Genomic DNA, 17,693 nt, shown 5'->3' on the forward strand with positions numbered 1-17,693 from the left:
TTGAATTTAGATTAGGCCAATAACAAACCTGCGACACTGCGTGCCCTCTGCATCGCATCCTGTCGATGGGCTGTTAATGTGCCCGACCTTTGTCTCATTTCTCCTCGCGTGGCATCAGCTGGTCCCCCTCTGCAACCACAGCGGCTGCCCACAGGCGGGTACAACCGACATAGTGGCAGATGAGGCCGACAGAGGAAGTCTCATCAATAATGGAGAGCGGTAGCTGTGGGAGAGGTATTGTGGTGAAGTCAGGGAGAATTGCAGCTGGTGTGTTTTTATTATTTTTTTCCAAATGGACATTTTGAAATGACACTCCCTAGAGGCAGTGTGTAAGAGGTAGGAGGCTATTAATAGCTGATAGGCTGAATATGTTGTCAAATGTATGTTTAGATATGGCCATATTACAGCACATTTCTACTGTGCTGTTCTGTCATTATTTCCCCAGGGTGCAGAAAAATAATTAATAACATAGGAAAGTATAGAAATGCGTACTTTTTTAAGCTGATTTCTTTAAAGGCCATGCAGATGGTTTTCATACTGTATAATAAAAACATGAAATAACTATGCAGCTGAAGTCAGCTACATGGGTGTGTAGTCCTAAAAGGCACACCCCATGAAAACGAAAACAAAAATGTCATCAGTTTCCTGCCAAGCAGCGTGTAACTGCACCTCTTCTGAGGAAAAGACTCACACAATGATCAACTCTCCTGACAGCTGTCCAGATGCAAACAGAAATCCCATCACCGAGGCACTGTGAATGACCCAGTGGCTGTTTTAGTATGGCAGCGTCTCCTCCCAGCTGCCATCCTGCTCATTCCCTTTCTTCAATGCCCCTCATTGTATCGGGCAGAGGAGGCCCACTCTTACTCACATCTCTCGTGCTCTTGTTTCTCCAGGGGCCAGCCCTGAGGACGTGAAACTGTTGGGAGAGTTTGGATGTCACCGGTGACACTGCTTCCCACTGCGTTTGACCACCTTGAACTGCACACATCTCTGCTGTCCAGGCGGCACCAATTAAGGCAGGCTTGAGACGAAGAGTTGTGGCAGTATCAGACGACATAAGGAGGAAAGGAATACACTGGAGGAGGGGCCTGTGCTTGCTGCAGACGGGCAGAGGATTGCTTGTGAGTATTCTATTGTTCTCATTGTTGTGAGGGAACACATTTCCATTCAACTGACCAGCACCGTGCCACCCATTCCCAAGCTTTTATTGTTTTCAGTAGAGCAAATATGAAGTTCATAACCAGTGTTCCATCTGAGAATCAATGCAAGATATTGATTACTTTGTGATGAGCAGTGTATTTTGCTGGCTTGGTGATGTCTTTAAAATACATGAGGATATTTTTGTAAACTGTCTCACGCGCAGCGGCCGGGCTGACCTTGACAATCTTGCTTTGTTCTTTATTTCGCTCTCACTTACGCCCCGCATTAACAAACAGAGCTGCCTTATTTATTCTTTTTTTCTTTTCCCTTCTAAAATTAAAACTCTGTGAGCATCAACGGATGTTGTTCAAGGTAAAAGGAGGATGCAGGTGATAATACCTCCACCCACCATCTTTCTCACTCTCTGTCTCACTCCATCATGGCGGCCTTCCTACTTTCTGTCTCACCTCCTGTCCAATAGATGTTCCATTTTCACCGAGAAATCTAGCAGAGGAATTAGGTGGAGGACAGGGGCAAAATGATCTGACAGATCCACTTACCTCTGCTGCCTGCGATCTCCCCTGGCCTCTGATAATATTAGAGGTTGATATATACTGTATATGGGCATAGTGCACGCAAGCATGGAGGAGAAGGTCGGGAGGGGGAAGGTGTGAAAGCTTAAGAGCCGATGCTGCTGACGACAAAGCCGAAGAAATAATCTCAAGGTGTGGAAGCAGCAAATGATGAGATAGTGAGGAGGGGGGAGAGAGAAGGAGTGAGAAAGGCTTGGCTGTTAAATCGCTTGTAGGCTCTGTTGTCTCCTCACAACCAAAGAAAATATCATGATTTCTTATTGGCAAGCCCAGGGTAAGATGAATCTAAACCTTATACTCTCATATTGCCTTTTGCCCGGTGCAAACAAACACAGCTGAAATGAGACTGGTTAGCACACAGATCTATAGGACTTACATAAACCACAGTGCCCTGGGATCACACCACCGGTCAATAGCACTGCACCAGCTATTTAACTTTTGTATATTAACACCAACTTCTCTCAGACAATGAAAAAAAGCATTACGGTGAAATAAGAACAGAACTTTTGTTAAAAAGAAGGTCTTGGGTGTGCTGTGACACATAGTAATCAGTTGGTAGCTATGTTATTTTTCTACAGACATTCATAGTCTCCAGAGGATGAATCCTCCTCACTCTAATGATCCTAGACTTTCCCTCTAACACCACCACATTTTTGGCCTCTTGCAGAATGTCTCCACAACAAGTGAATTAATTGCCATGACATTTTGCACAGCATTGATGATTCACAGAGGACCAATCCTCATCTTAGTTCTGAGTCACTGTGAAATACCTCAACATCTACATGATGGCTTGGCACAAACATTTGTAAGACATTTATGGTTCCCTGAGGATGTGGGAACTGCCCATTGGTCCAACATCCCATTGGTCCGACATCCCATTGTTCCGACCATATTAAACCCATTGTTCTGAAATCATCATGATGCCCTGTGGTTAAGGTCTGGTTAGGTTTAGGCACAAAAACCACTTGGTTAGGGTTAGGAAAGATCATGGTGTTCGTTAAAATGAAAAAGAAAGTGGCAAACACATAAGCTGTGAGCCTGCTTCGCCTCAAGCCTTTCCCAGCTGACCCAGAGCCGTCACGGCGCACCATCAAGGTAGAAATACGCCCGCCGGGAGCGGTTCAGCACCGCGGACCGTCGGACTAATGGGATGTTGGACCAATGGGCTGTCGGAACAATGACATGGACCCGAGGATGTAACCTGACAACTTTAGGGATCCTCTGACTGTTCATGCAGTGCTATCATCGAACTGTAAAATATAATGGATGTAGCCACAGTAATGTTACACACTGGTTTGTGGACTCCCAAGTTTGGCATTTTGGCCTCCACCATCTTGGATTTTGGGAGCCACAAGTGACCATATTTGGAGAAGAGGGACGAACTAGCTCTAAGGATAGCTTCTAGCTTGGTTAGCATGGTGCATTTACAACTATGATTAACTGTGATATTGCTAATGCTAATCACCAACGAAAAACAAACAAAATGTAGCCTACTTACTAGAAAAACCCAACATCTGCATCCTTAGATGGTCTTTTAATACAACCAACTGTTGAACAAGGTTTTTTTTAGGAGGCCAAAACATTACAGTTAACTTTCATGATCTGGAAACACATTGAAATAGCTTCAGCTATAGCTACACCTTTATTCAGTGGCCATTAGCTGACCTGCATAAGCATCATTTTTCAGCCCTAGAGGTTGCCGCTTGGGGCCGTCATCAGGTCGAATTTTAACCTGTCCAATAATTTGATTTTCGACTAAATACCTGCAAAGCTAATGACATTCTATCAGCCTCAGCTGCACTTTGTGTTAAGTGCTAATTAGTAAACTAAACAGAGATGATGCAAACATTATAGCTGTTTAGCATAAACATAGTCACATTGTCAATACGAGCATATTGACTAATTAATAGCAAAGTCTCAGAGGGTAATGCAATCCAATACAACAGCCCTGTAATTAATTATTTTTTTATTTGTTCACTTGTTTAAATGTGTAGTTAAGTTTCAGTAAAGCCTATTTATTTTTATTTTTTTATGATTTTATTACATTTTATTCTATTTTGAGACTGTGGCATTATGGTAAAAATCATAATCACAATTATTTTGGTTAACATGATTACTCTTTGACTGTAGTTACATCTTGCGTTTATTCAACTTAAAAATAAACTTTGTCTTTGAAATTTGTTTTTTTTTTTACTTTAAATATATTTTAACTGAAAAAAAAATGTAAAAACAATTATATAAATCACATACAAATGACAGGGAGAGACTTGCAATTGTCAACTGCAATTACTTTTAGAAGCATGCATGGGTATGAATTACAGTATGATGTATCTGAATATGTTCCTTGCTTTGTCCTTGATGGTCTATTGAAGTCACTAAATTTGTTGTTAGTTTTTTTTTCTTCCAAAAAAGCACTTAAGAAGGTCTAAACAGTCGCTTAATCTTCCAAAAGAAAGTTCTCAAGTAGCCTAATTGGCAACACTGAGTGCACCACTGTAAAGTTAAGGATTGCGCTGGACTTATAACACAGAGAATGCAGCACAATAATCATTATATCTCAGTTTTCTTGTTTTCATAATTGCTGTAAGCCAACGATTAATCCAAATAAAATCTGATTAGTCGCCCAGCCCTAACTGTGGCAGAGAAGCATTGATTTTCCTCTAATGTTAAGTTTGAAGCTGCAGCTTGTGATCTTGTTTTATTGGGCTTTGTTATATTGGAACCATATTGCATTACATTAAATGTTCATACATGCAATATTCCCACCGGCGGCCTCGCTTTAGGCAAACTGTTTCTTTCAGCATACAAGAAAAGGCACGATTCCATAATGTCTTCATGATCATAGTTTTATTTACAGTTTCTCCAACAAGCTTAGAGCAAATAGCATATGTTATGTAATAATTTAGATAGCACTCCCAACCTCTTTAATTGGTGTGAGCTGAATTAGCACTGACTAATCAACGTAGCAGCCTCTCATCATAGATTTATAGACAACCATGATTGCTGCCAGGGTGAAATTAACTCTTTCGCTCTGCAGGGAAATGTTGGAGGATGCCTGGCTGAAACACACACTGTCCCTCCCTCTCACACACACATACTCACACTCACACGTATATGCAGATGAGACTTGTCTGTTCCTTCTGGCTGTCTCTGTAGAGCTGTCACACATGCTGCGTCTTGGAGCACCAGGAGACCGGGGTTGACTTGAATTAAACTGAGAGGATGTCCTTTCCAGATCTGCAGAGGGCCACAGAAACACATCCGCCCCCAGAGAGAGCCAGTCAAAAAGACAGAGGGAGAGGGAGAGAGAAGGAGATGAATGGAGGAAGAGAGGGAAAAGAAGGGAGGTTGGAGATGGGGTGGAGAGGGGGAGGAAGTTAATAAAAAAGAGGCAGGGAGAAATTGTCTGTGAGAGAGAGGGATGGAAGATGAGGTGGAGAAAGAGGAGGACACTAGAATAAGAAGAAGGGAGGGAAGATAAAACTGTGTGTGTGGGTGTGTGCGTGTGACAGAGTTTGACAGAAAAAAGGAAGAGGAGCTCAGAGGAGCTAAGGCCACCAGACACACCTACAATATAAATCCTCTTTTCCCTCTGCTCTGGCCAACACTGGCTAAAAATCATACAGATACGGTTAAATACATGTATTCAAAATTATCACTGCACGTTAAAGATGAAACTTGAATGTCGGCTTTATGTTATCAGATGTGTGGGCGTTCAAATACAACCCAAAATCTGCAGTGTTGAATATGGAGACCACAAATGTTCAAAAAGTAATCAAATAATTAGATTTTATGAAATAAATAATCATACAAATGAATGCAGACCGAAATTAGTGTGCTCATAAAAGTGTGAAATAATCCAATATATTAAAAAAAAAAAAAAAAAAGGTTATTCACTGGAATTTAAATTGTATTCTATTTTATTTAAAAAATAATATATATTTCATTTTATTTAAATTTAATTTTGATCAACAGAAAATTAACAAACAACTACTTTGATAATCAATGCAGACTGAAATAAATGGTGTGCTCATAAAAGGGTGAAATAATCCAATAATTTAAAAAAAAAAAAAGTCACTGGAATTTAAATTTGATTTAATGTAACTGAAAATTTTAAATATTTACAATTTTTTTTTATTTAATTTTAATTAAATTAAATTTTGATCAACAACAAAAAATGAACAAACAACTACTCTGATAATCATCTTTAAAATCTTTTCCTTGATAGAATATCTTTTCAGCCATTGCTCATACAAGACAAGACATTTAATGACATCATCTCAGGCTATCATGTTGTGACGGGCATTTTCACACTTTTTAGAATATTATTTTGACCAAACCAACACATTCTCACTCCCAACCCATCAAAAACCAACACTTGGTCAGTGGCCCTACCCCTCACAATATGACGCGTTATAGATAACCCTCCTTTGTCAGTTTTGGACACTCTGGGACAGCATGTTAATTTATGTTGTTTTCAAAATAAACTTCTATGTACAGCTTCTTCTGGTCATTAATGCATATGGTCTCTAGGTTTTGGCAACAAACCACATGATTAGGTTTAGAAAACACATCACATACATCACGTAACATAGCCTATGTCACTAGCCAGTAGCGGATCCTGATATGGGCCAAATGGGCGTTTGCCCAGGGTGGCACTTTGACACAACGTGTGGGGCGGCAGGAGTGGCAAGTGCTGGAATTTGTCATTTATGTGACGCAACACAGGCTCCACTCCAACTGACTGTGTGTTCAATGCTGTGCTGCGCTGCTGTGCTGCTCTGCTGTGTGAGCTGCGTGTTACACACTGTCCGTAACTAGCATAGTATGCTACTCAAACTAGCACAGCATGTTGTTATTAAAATAATTCAACTGACTCTTCGTTTTACACAGGACAAGAACAGCAGGCTCCTGGGTGAAAGTCCACTTTACCCATTCGCCAGCTCTCCCACCCACCCTTTGTTGACTTTCTCACTCTTTATAGTGTAGTGTGTCTCATACCCTGGCTAAAGATTGCGTCAGTGTTTCAGTGTCGGGCCACTGACCAAGCATCAGTATTTGACAAGCTGGGAGTGAGACCAGGTTGACCAAACATGACTTTATTAATCAAGAAAATAATCTGCAATCATAATGAGCCCTAACAGAATTAGATAAAAAATAAATCCCTGTAATAAACACTGTTGTTACAACAAAGAAGCAGGGTGAAAGATAATTTTGTAATGTTGAGTTAAGTTCTTAAAAAAATCATTGTAATATTTCACAATTTTTCGGTATATGCTTTGTATTTGTACTCCTTTATTCTTTTTTCATTGTGTCATATCTTCATTTTATTTCTCCAAGGACTGTAGCCTCCAAAGCCTGACCCTTTTTAAGATCCAAGTGATTTAAGTGTTTCTATACGATTGCTAACACATGGCTCATATGGCTATGGGCTGTGTCTGGCAGTTTGAAAGCAGGAAGTATCAGGATTCTGGTAATAAACATTATACCAGAGATATTGGATGAAGCGAGATACCCCACCATAGGCTTACCCAATGTTAAGAAAACGGTTACTCTTCCTGTCTCCTAAGTGGGCGTGGTTAGCTCTCCCTCCAATCAGAGCCTGTTCTCCCTCAACCCCCCCCTCCCCACCACCGTGTTGAACAGAGGCTCTGTGGATGTCTGTGTATGCGGATCGAGAAGCAGGTGGAATGAAAATACATTCTTCCTATTATTGCAGCCTATTGCTGCACAAAGCTTGGGCATTTTTTATTTATTACTAGCGGTAAATAACTGTTTGTAAGCTAACTGTGATTTTACCGCCTGTTTATCAAGATCACAAGATCTCGCGAGAACTTGTTTTCTGAGACGGACAGGGCTCAAACAAAGTTAATTTTCTCTTGATCTGTGCGGATGAAAAATGCAGCTTTAGTGTCAGAATGTTGGTAAGATGTGTGGCTTGTGGAAAACGAACCCAATAATTACTTTAGTGACTATAAGGCGAAAGAATTGACCATAAATTGTGATCACGTTCATTTTCCTCATTGACGACAATACATTCAGAGCTGCCATAAGTCTCCTACGGGGGCGTGGCGCTGACGTCACTGAATCAGGAAGTGAGCTGAGTGGGGTATCTCGCTTCATCCAATATCTCTGATTATAGTCAGCAAACATAGGTAATACAGCACCATCTGTATATTGAAGAGTGAAAATTCAGATGTTGTATCCTATGTTAGAAAAAACAAAAAACACTGGATGTACTTTATGTGTTAATCTGCCTCCGTCTTTATCACAGCTGCAGCATTCAGACTAATCTCCCAAACAGAGGTACATTGTACCAGTGTCTAAAGAGCTAAGCATATACAGAAAAGTGCAGTGTATGTTTAGAATAGATTACAGTAATGCATGTCCTGACCTAAGGCTGCAGAACAGATTTAGAATAGACCATCATTTTCTATATCCCACCTCGAGGCATTGTTATCAACAGAAAGTGCATTTCCCATTCTGTTCTAGCGTCCTGTGTCTCTCCCTTGCCCTGGATGATAAACACGCTAGAGACCAAGGTTTTTGTAGAACAAGAAATTGGAACATAAATTATTAAGTGAGAATGTGCCTTCCCAAAAAAGCATCCATTGTATTTCCTCCTCATGCCTGCAAACTAGGCAATCCTTGAACTTCCTGCCTAGATTTCAGCTCGGTGATAGGGTGAGTGTGTTAGTCTTAATACCGGGAAGAGACTGCTCGTCATTGACGCTTCACCAAATCTACTGTGAGCTCTTTGCAGTGTCTCTTCTGCCCTTTGTTGCACAAGCTCTTTGTTCTGTAATGACATAAACCTGCTATGCAGACGTCCCACAGGCGACGTTTTCTCATTTCAATTTCAAAACATTAGCTGCTGAATTATTCCAAGATTAATGATGAAATTCCAAGCATGACGCACAATCATTGTATGTGATTACTTACACAGAGGGGAAATGAGCAGTTCAAAGATAATAACACACACATTTGGTGGTTTTAGAGAGTGCTTAAATGCATCACTGTTTACTTGGTTTTTCCACCTACACTACAATTACATTCGTCTCCTTGGCAGTTTTTCTGTAGCATTAATTCTCACAAGCCAAGCGAGTATACAAATGGCTGACCTAAAAAAAACCGTAGTGAAAAAGCAGCTGCCATGAAAATGCTTTGTGAGTTAGTTTTTGTGCTTTTTAGTTTATCTTGTGTTCCACCAGTCATTTATAAGTGCCTTATTAAACCAAGGCAGACCTTTGAACTTGAAATTAAACCACCCACTAATTGCTAACTTCTGAATAAATCATGACTTCTTCTGACACATTCAGAACAGAAAATGTGCACAAAAAAGTTAGTTACTAACTTACTTCAAACTACTGCAAGAACAGATGAAAGCATTGCATTCAACAGCAGCTCGCATGCTCTGAACTGCAAAATGCGGAGCACGTGTGCAAGGACACAGATTTCTCAAACATGGATAATGTTGTATTGTAAGGTTAGGAGTAAGAAAGTGTTGTGCCATGATGCAACTGTTTGCAATTTCATTGTTATCATGAGAAATGTCTCTTAACATTTCCCTCTTGAACATTGAATTATTCAGTGCACAGCAACCTGGTTTTGGAGTGTAAACCATGCGCAGAGGAGTTGTATGGCACAGATACTGTAACAAACACCACATGCAGGAGGCGTGCAAACAGAATCCCAAATACTGGTGAAAAACAAGTATTTTTTAGCACACAAAAGGCTAAACTGAGCACAGTAGATCATTGAAAGTTCAGCATTTGAACAACTCCATTCCACCCAAACCAACATGACCCAAATAAGGAGTTCAGTCTCCCAGACATTTTGGGATTTATCCACGAGCCAGCTGGCTGCAGCGCGGTATGGTACCTGCACACAGTGAGCTCCTGCAAGTCTAGATAACTAGGACTGCTCTAAGACTCAGCAAGGTCCTGGGGAATTGTGAAAGTTGGCGTAGAGTTGTCTGATGAAACCCACACACATACAGACAACATGCAGCCATATGTGCACACACAAAAACACATGCGTAGACACAAACGCATCCACTTGCACGCACACACAAGCCGGGAGATGCTGAAGGCTTTTAAAGAAGTTAAATCACCCTGAAGCCCATCAGACCACATCAGTATGTGTGTGTCATTAGTCAGCCCCAGGCCAGCTCAACTAGCAGCAGTTAACAGGACAACAGCCTTGACTAAAGCACAACCCCCCCAGACTTGCACCGTCTCCTTTGGGAAGCAAACAGGGATACACCAACATTGTCTCGCCCTGGAGCGATACAGCACCAACAACTCCCTCTGAGGCAATCTTATTGCTCTATTTTCTAGCCCAGCATATGGCCACTGTGTACAATGAGTAATGTCTGGGAGAAGAAGCGTGGTATTTTTATCCATATCATCAGAGCTTTGCACACTCAATTATATTTACTCTCACACAGCTTGTGCTAAAGTCTCACCAGGTTAGACTTTGGTCTGAAAAACACAGAACCTGGTAGGTGGAAAAAAAGACCAATCAGTGAACTGAAAGGCGCAGGGGTCATTTTAACTCGAAGCACCTCATCATAAGTAACTATTTACATGAGACATTGCTCATATACAAGGCCATCCTACCTCCCAAGCTACCTCAGGACTTAGATCTGTTTCCATAGTAACAATCAGTGACACCAGCTGAATAGTGGCACCAGATGACAAAAGAGCAAAACCTACCTTGTAATTTGTGGTTTGCTAACGTGCTGCGGAGCAAGCAACAAGAGAGGAAAAAGTTTTTAGAGAGTGCAGCAACCTGTTGGAAAATCATCAGTCATTTTTCGTTTACACAGAGAAACCATCCTGATCCTGACTGACGAGACTGCAGAAATACTGAGCCCTGCCACATTAAAAAGGCACAGCATCTCAGCTCTGCTACCTGCCTTTTCTGCACTGACATTACATGGTGCTGGTAGTTTATTGTACTGTTACACTAGTCGATTAATTTGACAGTAAAATGTCCCTGTAAGTGTTAAATCCTCCAGAAATCAAACATTTTCTGCAGGAGAAAAGGGAGAAGATGTGAGACACGGTTGCTCTAGTTAGAAAAAAAATTATTTTATTTACCCAGAATTCATGATAGCTAGACAGCTTTGTGCAAGAGATGAATTTAGACGTTTGAATTCTAACTATTAGTGAGATCTAAGCCATAGTCTATCTTCGTTAAACCAGACCCTGGTCTCTTGAGTAAAAGTCAGATACTAATGTCACCCCGTTGTTTATCTGGTGCGAACATCCTCTGTCAGGAGTGAGAAAGGTTCATGTCAACGTCTGAAGTGAGGGGAGAACTCTTCAATCATCCAACATAAAAGAGCACTGACTGGACAAGGACATTGTCTGTTGAGCAGCACCAGACAACAAGTGAAACAGTTCTCGTTTATTTAGTGCCGCTGCTGTGCGACGCTACTGCAGAACAACAAAACAAAGACCTGGAAAAGGAGTGCAATTTTGGTACCAGACCAGTATAGTTTCAGTAATAAGCTGACCGCTCTAATGCCATTCACGGAATATAAGGGGTTTTTTGTCAAGTACTCCAGGCAAGAAGGGGTGAGTATTAATATGGAAGCCCAACATATGTCACAGAAATATAATTTGACTGCATCAGTTGGTCGTTATTCCTGGGTAAGCAGCAAATGTCCTACTTTTAACAGAACCATTCATTCAGTGTTGCTCAGTAGGTCTAGCTGTGAGGCAGTCTGGACTCGAGTCTGATTTAGTCACTTCTCATTTACTCTTTGTAGCAGGCAGCGTGAGCAGTACCCTACGATAACAGCAAGTGAGTAAGCGCAAAAAGTCAGGGACTCATGAGCATTCAGACGTTTGATAGGTTGGCCCTGTACATACTGAACACCACAAAGATTATCCAAGAAGATTTGTTTGTTCGTTTTTCGCCCATCACTAGTAACACCTGGGGCAAATTAAGTCTGAAAACAGTGTGCGCCATTTTGCTACGGTTCCTGAGTAAAAGGACATGTTTAATCAAAGTGGTGTAAAACAGTGTGCAATGAGCTTTGAGGTACTCTGTCTCATTTGGTGGGTGTGTAAGAGATGTTGCCCAGTCAGCAGCGACATGCATATAAACCAAATTCTAGTAAATCTTTACTTAATGTAAGTACAATTTTTGTTTTTATTTTTCACTTGCTTTGGCAGTGTAAATGTGTGTTTCCCATGCCAATAAAGCCCCTTTGAGTTGGATTAAAATGAACTGAATTAAACCCTGCCTTATTAAATAGCAGTGTGCACTTGCATAAGAAAACAGGATGTTCAACGCACCACCATTTTTTCAAATAAACATTTTGCTGTGTTTGGTCAGGGCTGAACGCAGCCCTTTTTTGGTCTGGATTGTCTGAGGCTCTCCCGCTGTGACCAATCATTGTAATTTTGAAATTTGAGATGCATCATCAGAATCCAGAGTTGTCAAATTTGCATATTATGTGTGGATGCACATGCAAAGAAACAAACGAAAAGATGAAGGTTAATGGTTGTTTCCTGATTTTGTCGTAGAACACGATCAAAGCAGAGAGGGTGACATTAATCAGCAACCTCTGAATGTTCCGAGCTTGCTAACTGTGACAGAACAACGTCACATGCACACACTCATCTCAGCCATACACTGAGTGGTTATGATAGAGACACAGACAAACACATGCAACTGAAGCAATGAGCAGAGGGAAGCTGTACGAAGCTGCTTCCTCATGTAGGATTACATCTGAGAGAAGGGATGTGCTTGATGTTCGAGTGTGCCCTGAGATCTCAGCTCTGTCTCGCCTCAGAGCTGCATAAAAACCAGAGTGTCAGTCTGAATTGGACAAAGAGGCTAATCAATAGTAAGCCGGTGAAAATCCTCTGCGATGCTCAACCAGAGGTTATTCCATAATGCAACAGCATTAGAGAAAGAAAGGGTCATTTCTCTGCCCACTGGCATCTCAAAATGCTCAAGACAAATTGAGCATGAGCCAGGAGAGGAAAGCACATCCTACTCAAAATCACATTAAAGGTCTGCAAAATGTTCAAAAGAGGATACGATGCTTTTTGGTGAAAAGCTGTCACCACAATTTTGGCTCTGTTCTTAGAATGATTTATCACATTTTAGATCTTTATTTGTCCCTGCAAACAAATTGAGTGACTGACTGACTGACTGACTGACTGACAGCACCTGAAAAGTACACGAGAGGTTTGTTCACATTTAGAAAGTCAGTAAAAAACAGTTTTTAAAAAAGTTTTAAATATTTCATGAGATAGTGAGTGAGACAGAATAATTACTAATGAAAACTGTAAATCACACATATTGAAAATATAACCAAGCATTGTCGAACATTGCTAGGCAATTATTCAAGTAAGCACCACAGCTACATAGATGAATAGCTGTGTTAAGCCAGTGACCTTTCCTCTTGCCTAATATCTAGACTCCATCCATCCAACTAGAAATCCTTGTGCTCCGATGAAATGTCAAAGGGCCAGAGGGGTCAGTCAAACTTCAGGGATACATTCATCAAACTCACGATAATGTGTCACCTCTAAGGGGTCATAGAAACACATCAGTTTGGTTAGTTACCAACCAAGAAATCTACTTATGATCTGTATTTCAGTGCAGTGGAAGTGATGAATGTTTGAAAGCTACAAGGCGTCACTTTAGGGCTGAAAACATGATAATTAGGATCACCTGCAGGCAGACTGAGATGTTTTTAAAATGCACTGCATGTGATGTCATGCTATGAAAGCCGGTAACTGTAAAAACATAATTAGTATTATTGTGCTTTAACATAAAGATCTGTTCGGAGTATTCACAGTGCAGTGTTATGGGTCTTTAAGCTGGGGAAAAAACAGCCTCTGATTTGTGCAATCAGCCGACCTTAAGCAGCACACATGCTAAGAACAGTGATCGAATGCAGCTCTGATAACACCTGATTGTTGCTCAGTCCCATCCACAACCTCCACTCTAACTTTGTTATTGCCCAATCCTCCCTGGACTTTACAGCTGGATGGCCTAATTGGAGCCATTTCCACATATAATGTGTGAGCCCCGAGGGGGTTCATTATAGATACTGGGTCGACCCGCCTCAGCTATTCTTCAGCCCGACATCAGGGTCTTATGGTTCAGTCTACTGACAGAGACAGTAGGGTTTTCCTCAGCCTACAGGCTATTGATCACCATTAGGAGGGAGGAAAGTCATGCTGGCTTTAGTGTGTGACTGTGTTACTATGGGCACAGGACTGGGCACTGCGGAAATGACTCACCTTTTATGAGACAAGACGAAACTAAAGGGAACATCATTATGGCTGTTGCGGTCGATGGAAAATAACAAAGTAGGCCATATGGTCGAGAAACACGGTAGCACAGAGCTGGCTTAAACAGACCTACTGTAAAAATTGTAAAAATCTGCTTGCTACACGTTGCTAATATAACTTAAGTGATTGTAAAGGAATGGTTTGACATTTTGGGAAAATATTATACACTATTTGCTTTCTCACCAAGAGTATAATGAGAAGATTGATACCACCCTTTTGCTAGTCTGGTAAACTACAGCCAGCAGTCAGTTAGCTTAGCACGAACAAGAAACGGGAAACAGCTAACCTGGCTCAAAATCTGCCTACCAGCACGTCTAAAGCTCACTAATGGATACAGAAACCAAAATGTTAAGAAAAAAAAAAAAAAAAAAGGGTGGTTCGAAACTATTTCTTGGCAGGGTGCAATGACTTCCTGGAGTCTTGGCTGCCAAGAAGAAACTGTGCATGCTCCAAGAAATAGTCCAGCAACTGCCTGTAAAACTACAACTTGTCCTTTCTACATTTAAGTTCTTGCACAGGACATGTTTGTGCGATTTAGACGTGTTGTCAGGCAGAAACTGTAACCAGACTAGCTTTGCAGTCTTTGTGCTAGGGGACATCCCTAAGCCTCCGAGGTCCTGTGTCTCCTGATACTAACATAAGAGCTTTGCAGTTCAAAGTGCAGAAGAACAAAGGCATATGGACATTTCAAATGCAGTTTGAATTGGAAGAATCTTCTCAAATATCAATGTCTAAACTCAGGAAGACTGCTTCGTCTTGAAGACACAGGTTTCGAGGAGAGTACACCAGTAGGCTATAAGCTGTAGGTGGATAATCTCAACATTCTGACCCAAGGGAACAAGAACATTTTGACCTAGAAAAAAAATAAAACATTGCTGAGATATAAAACCCATTGAAAGGTCTCCTTAATAAGTCATAATAAGAGGAGATTGAGCTGAGGACCATATACTTGGGCTAAACTAATCATCTGCTGCCAGAAGCTTCATACATACCATATAGACATGAGAGTGGTGTCAACCTTTACATCACCATTCTGAGCATGTTGGCATTGAAACTGTGACCATGTTAACATGCTGCCCTTAGGATTTAACTCAAGTATACATCCTCACTGTACTCTTGTTAGATAAGAACATGTCTGCTTTGATCTGGTAGTGAAAGTATTTAAGGTTACATCAGATTGATAGCAAATAAGCAGATACTCTGTAGTGTCTGGCAATGGCACAGTCCATGTTTCATGTTTCAGATAGCAGCTTTATGTTCTGCTATACGCAATGTAAGGTTGGTTTGTCCTACATTTATTAAACTACATGGATACTTAACATATACATTGCATGTGTGCATATACAGTTGTAAAACTCTTTGATTGACTGTCTTTCAAACCTGTTTAAGGATAATATTGATGATGATATTTAAGGTTACGCTTGGGGTTGGGTCTTGGTGTATTTGAAGTCTTGTCCCTCATTATTTTTATTATCGCTAATGACACAGCACTGTTGTTTTCACGGGTGCTTGCACAGCATTCATGAAGCTTAAAGTCGCTCGTGGATTTGGTGACAGCGTTGCCGTCAGTCACCACCGTGCTGTAATCTCAGCAAAGTCATTGCGGCGTTGACTCAGTGGCACCTCTGTAATGTAGCATCAGCAGACACACAGTCGCTGTGTCAACACTGTTCTGTCGGTGTCATCTTTCTGTGCCCCCGGGTGCTCTTTGAATATGCTTGTGCATAGCTGCATACAAGCAAAGGACAAATAATAATAGTAAGTGATAAGCAACGATTTGAAAGGCCAGCAAAGAGCGGATTATCAAGGCTCGGGTTGAAATGTCAAAGGTGCCTTGTTTTTACATTGAGCTGGAGAGTATGCTGACTTGCTACTTCGTTAGGCCTGCATACAACATCATCACTTATTTGACATTTTACCAGAGATCTTTAAATGTCAGTGCTTTTACGGTGGTATTCAAGAAATACCATTTGTGTGAAAATGGTGCATATGTGCTAAACTGCTTTTGATATAGAATTATGAGGATGAGGAATGAGTTGAAAGTTAAGACTGCTGCTGAGAATTATTTCCATTGCATTAGTAAAACCAAGTCTTTTGCTAGCAGAACACATACTGACAGATAATTTTTAGTTGCCTTTGAGTGCTATTCACAGTGTTTGGACTACAGCCCTTGATGTGTCAACACATGAGTGCAAATACAACTGTGACACGAAAGGTATTGGGCTTTTAAGTAATCACTGTGTTCATGAAACACACCACATAAAGCATTGGCAAATGGAATGACTCACATGTGTAGTAAGCATGGGAAATAATAATAATGTTGCATCCACTAATTACCAAAGCTATTAAATGAGTCTCCACCACAAATTAGCTGTCTCCTGGGGCCCATGTTTTACTGGCAGGTTCAAAGCTAATGACAGCATGTCATAGAGGGAAATCACATATACCAACACTCTGACTAATTATGTAATTAAGAAAAACACCAGAGATGGACGTGAGCAAACTGGCAGCTGCGTTGAGTCCATAATTGTTATGTGCCAAGTTCATCTGCCTCTGCATCAGCCATATCCTTAAAAACCTCTACTTATCCTGGGGAAGGTTTTTCTGAGTTTGCATGCTATCCTCTAGGACCTCACTGATTTGAATCCACAAATGCAGCCACGCTACACTGCTACACACTCTTGACACCGTAGAGCCACCCACTTTGCTCATGTTGGTCACGGAGCTCCACTCCATTATCCCCACTGGCTTGTTTGTCCAACCCGAGGCTACTGGTGTCCCCATATGTCACTTTTCATACCATCAGTCTAAGTTTCACATCTCAGTTTTCCATTTTCATAACTGATGCAGTTTAGGACATGTATTAAATATTTCTTATTTAATAAAATTCAGTTTGATCCTGAAAAAAATTCCTTCAGATGCCCGACAATTCTAATCCATTGTCAAACAAACAGTGAATTTTCTTAACAAAGACTTCCCCTAAGGAAAGCTTTCATGTCTCATTTTCTTCTGTATTTACACCAATTATGTCCCATTCGAAAACAAAAATCTCCTCTACACTGTCACTGCATTGAATCAAATCCCCTAGGTTTAATTAGCGATAATCAGTTTTATAATTATATATATTTTCCCACCACAAGGGCATATAATTGGGGGACTTCAACGCTAGGGAATTTTTCATCTGAGAAATCTATGGTCTAACCCTCATTAAGGAACTCAGAGCTCAGCAGAGCTAGCACGGTGAAGTCTGAGAGCGAGAAGGTGCAGCAGAGAGTCGAACACCAAAACTCCCTCTCAGGAAGCAGCCTTTAATTAGCTAATGAATCTGGGAGCTTCCTCTGCCAACCTTTGACCTTATACTGAGGCATAATAAGCCTGTTCACAGTGCAAGACATGTCACATGTGGTTGAAATCAATACCCGGTACGCTCAAAACCGCCTTTAATGAGATAAATGCTGCGCTTTCTCTTTTATTGTTAGGAACTGTTGAAGTCCACATTCATGAATCATTCTTTGAGACTCTCAGAAGGTTGTAATGTATTGATTTAGTGTCATTTCCAACAAAAGCCCCCGCTTCATGATTGATATTGTTTGTCATGTTGACGGCACACAAAGGATTTACACTATAACCA

At 40.9% G+C, this 17,693-nt stretch overlaps 1 protein-coding gene across 3 annotated transcripts in view; it reads left to right on the top strand.

Moving 5' to 3' along the window:
- The window catches only part of b3gat1a (beta-1,3-glucuronyltransferase 1 (glucuronosyltransferase P) a), an 85,963-nt gene that overhangs the window by 36,754 nt on the left and 31,516 nt on the right, over positions 1-17,693 (top strand). For all 3 annotated transcript variants that reach the window (XM_050074413.1, XM_050074409.1, XM_050074422.1), the window contains exon 2: positions 897-1,124. The gene's annotated coding sequence lies outside the window, so the exon portion shown is untranslated. The remainder of the gene's footprint in view (positions 1-896; positions 1,125-17,693) is intronic.

This window comes from Epinephelus moara, chromosome 2 (assembly GCF_006386435.1).
Source record: "Epinephelus moara isolate mb chromosome 2, YSFRI_EMoa_1.0, whole genome shotgun sequence".
NCBI classification, from domain to species: Eukaryota; Metazoa; Chordata; class Actinopteri; order Perciformes; family Serranidae; genus Epinephelus; species Epinephelus moara.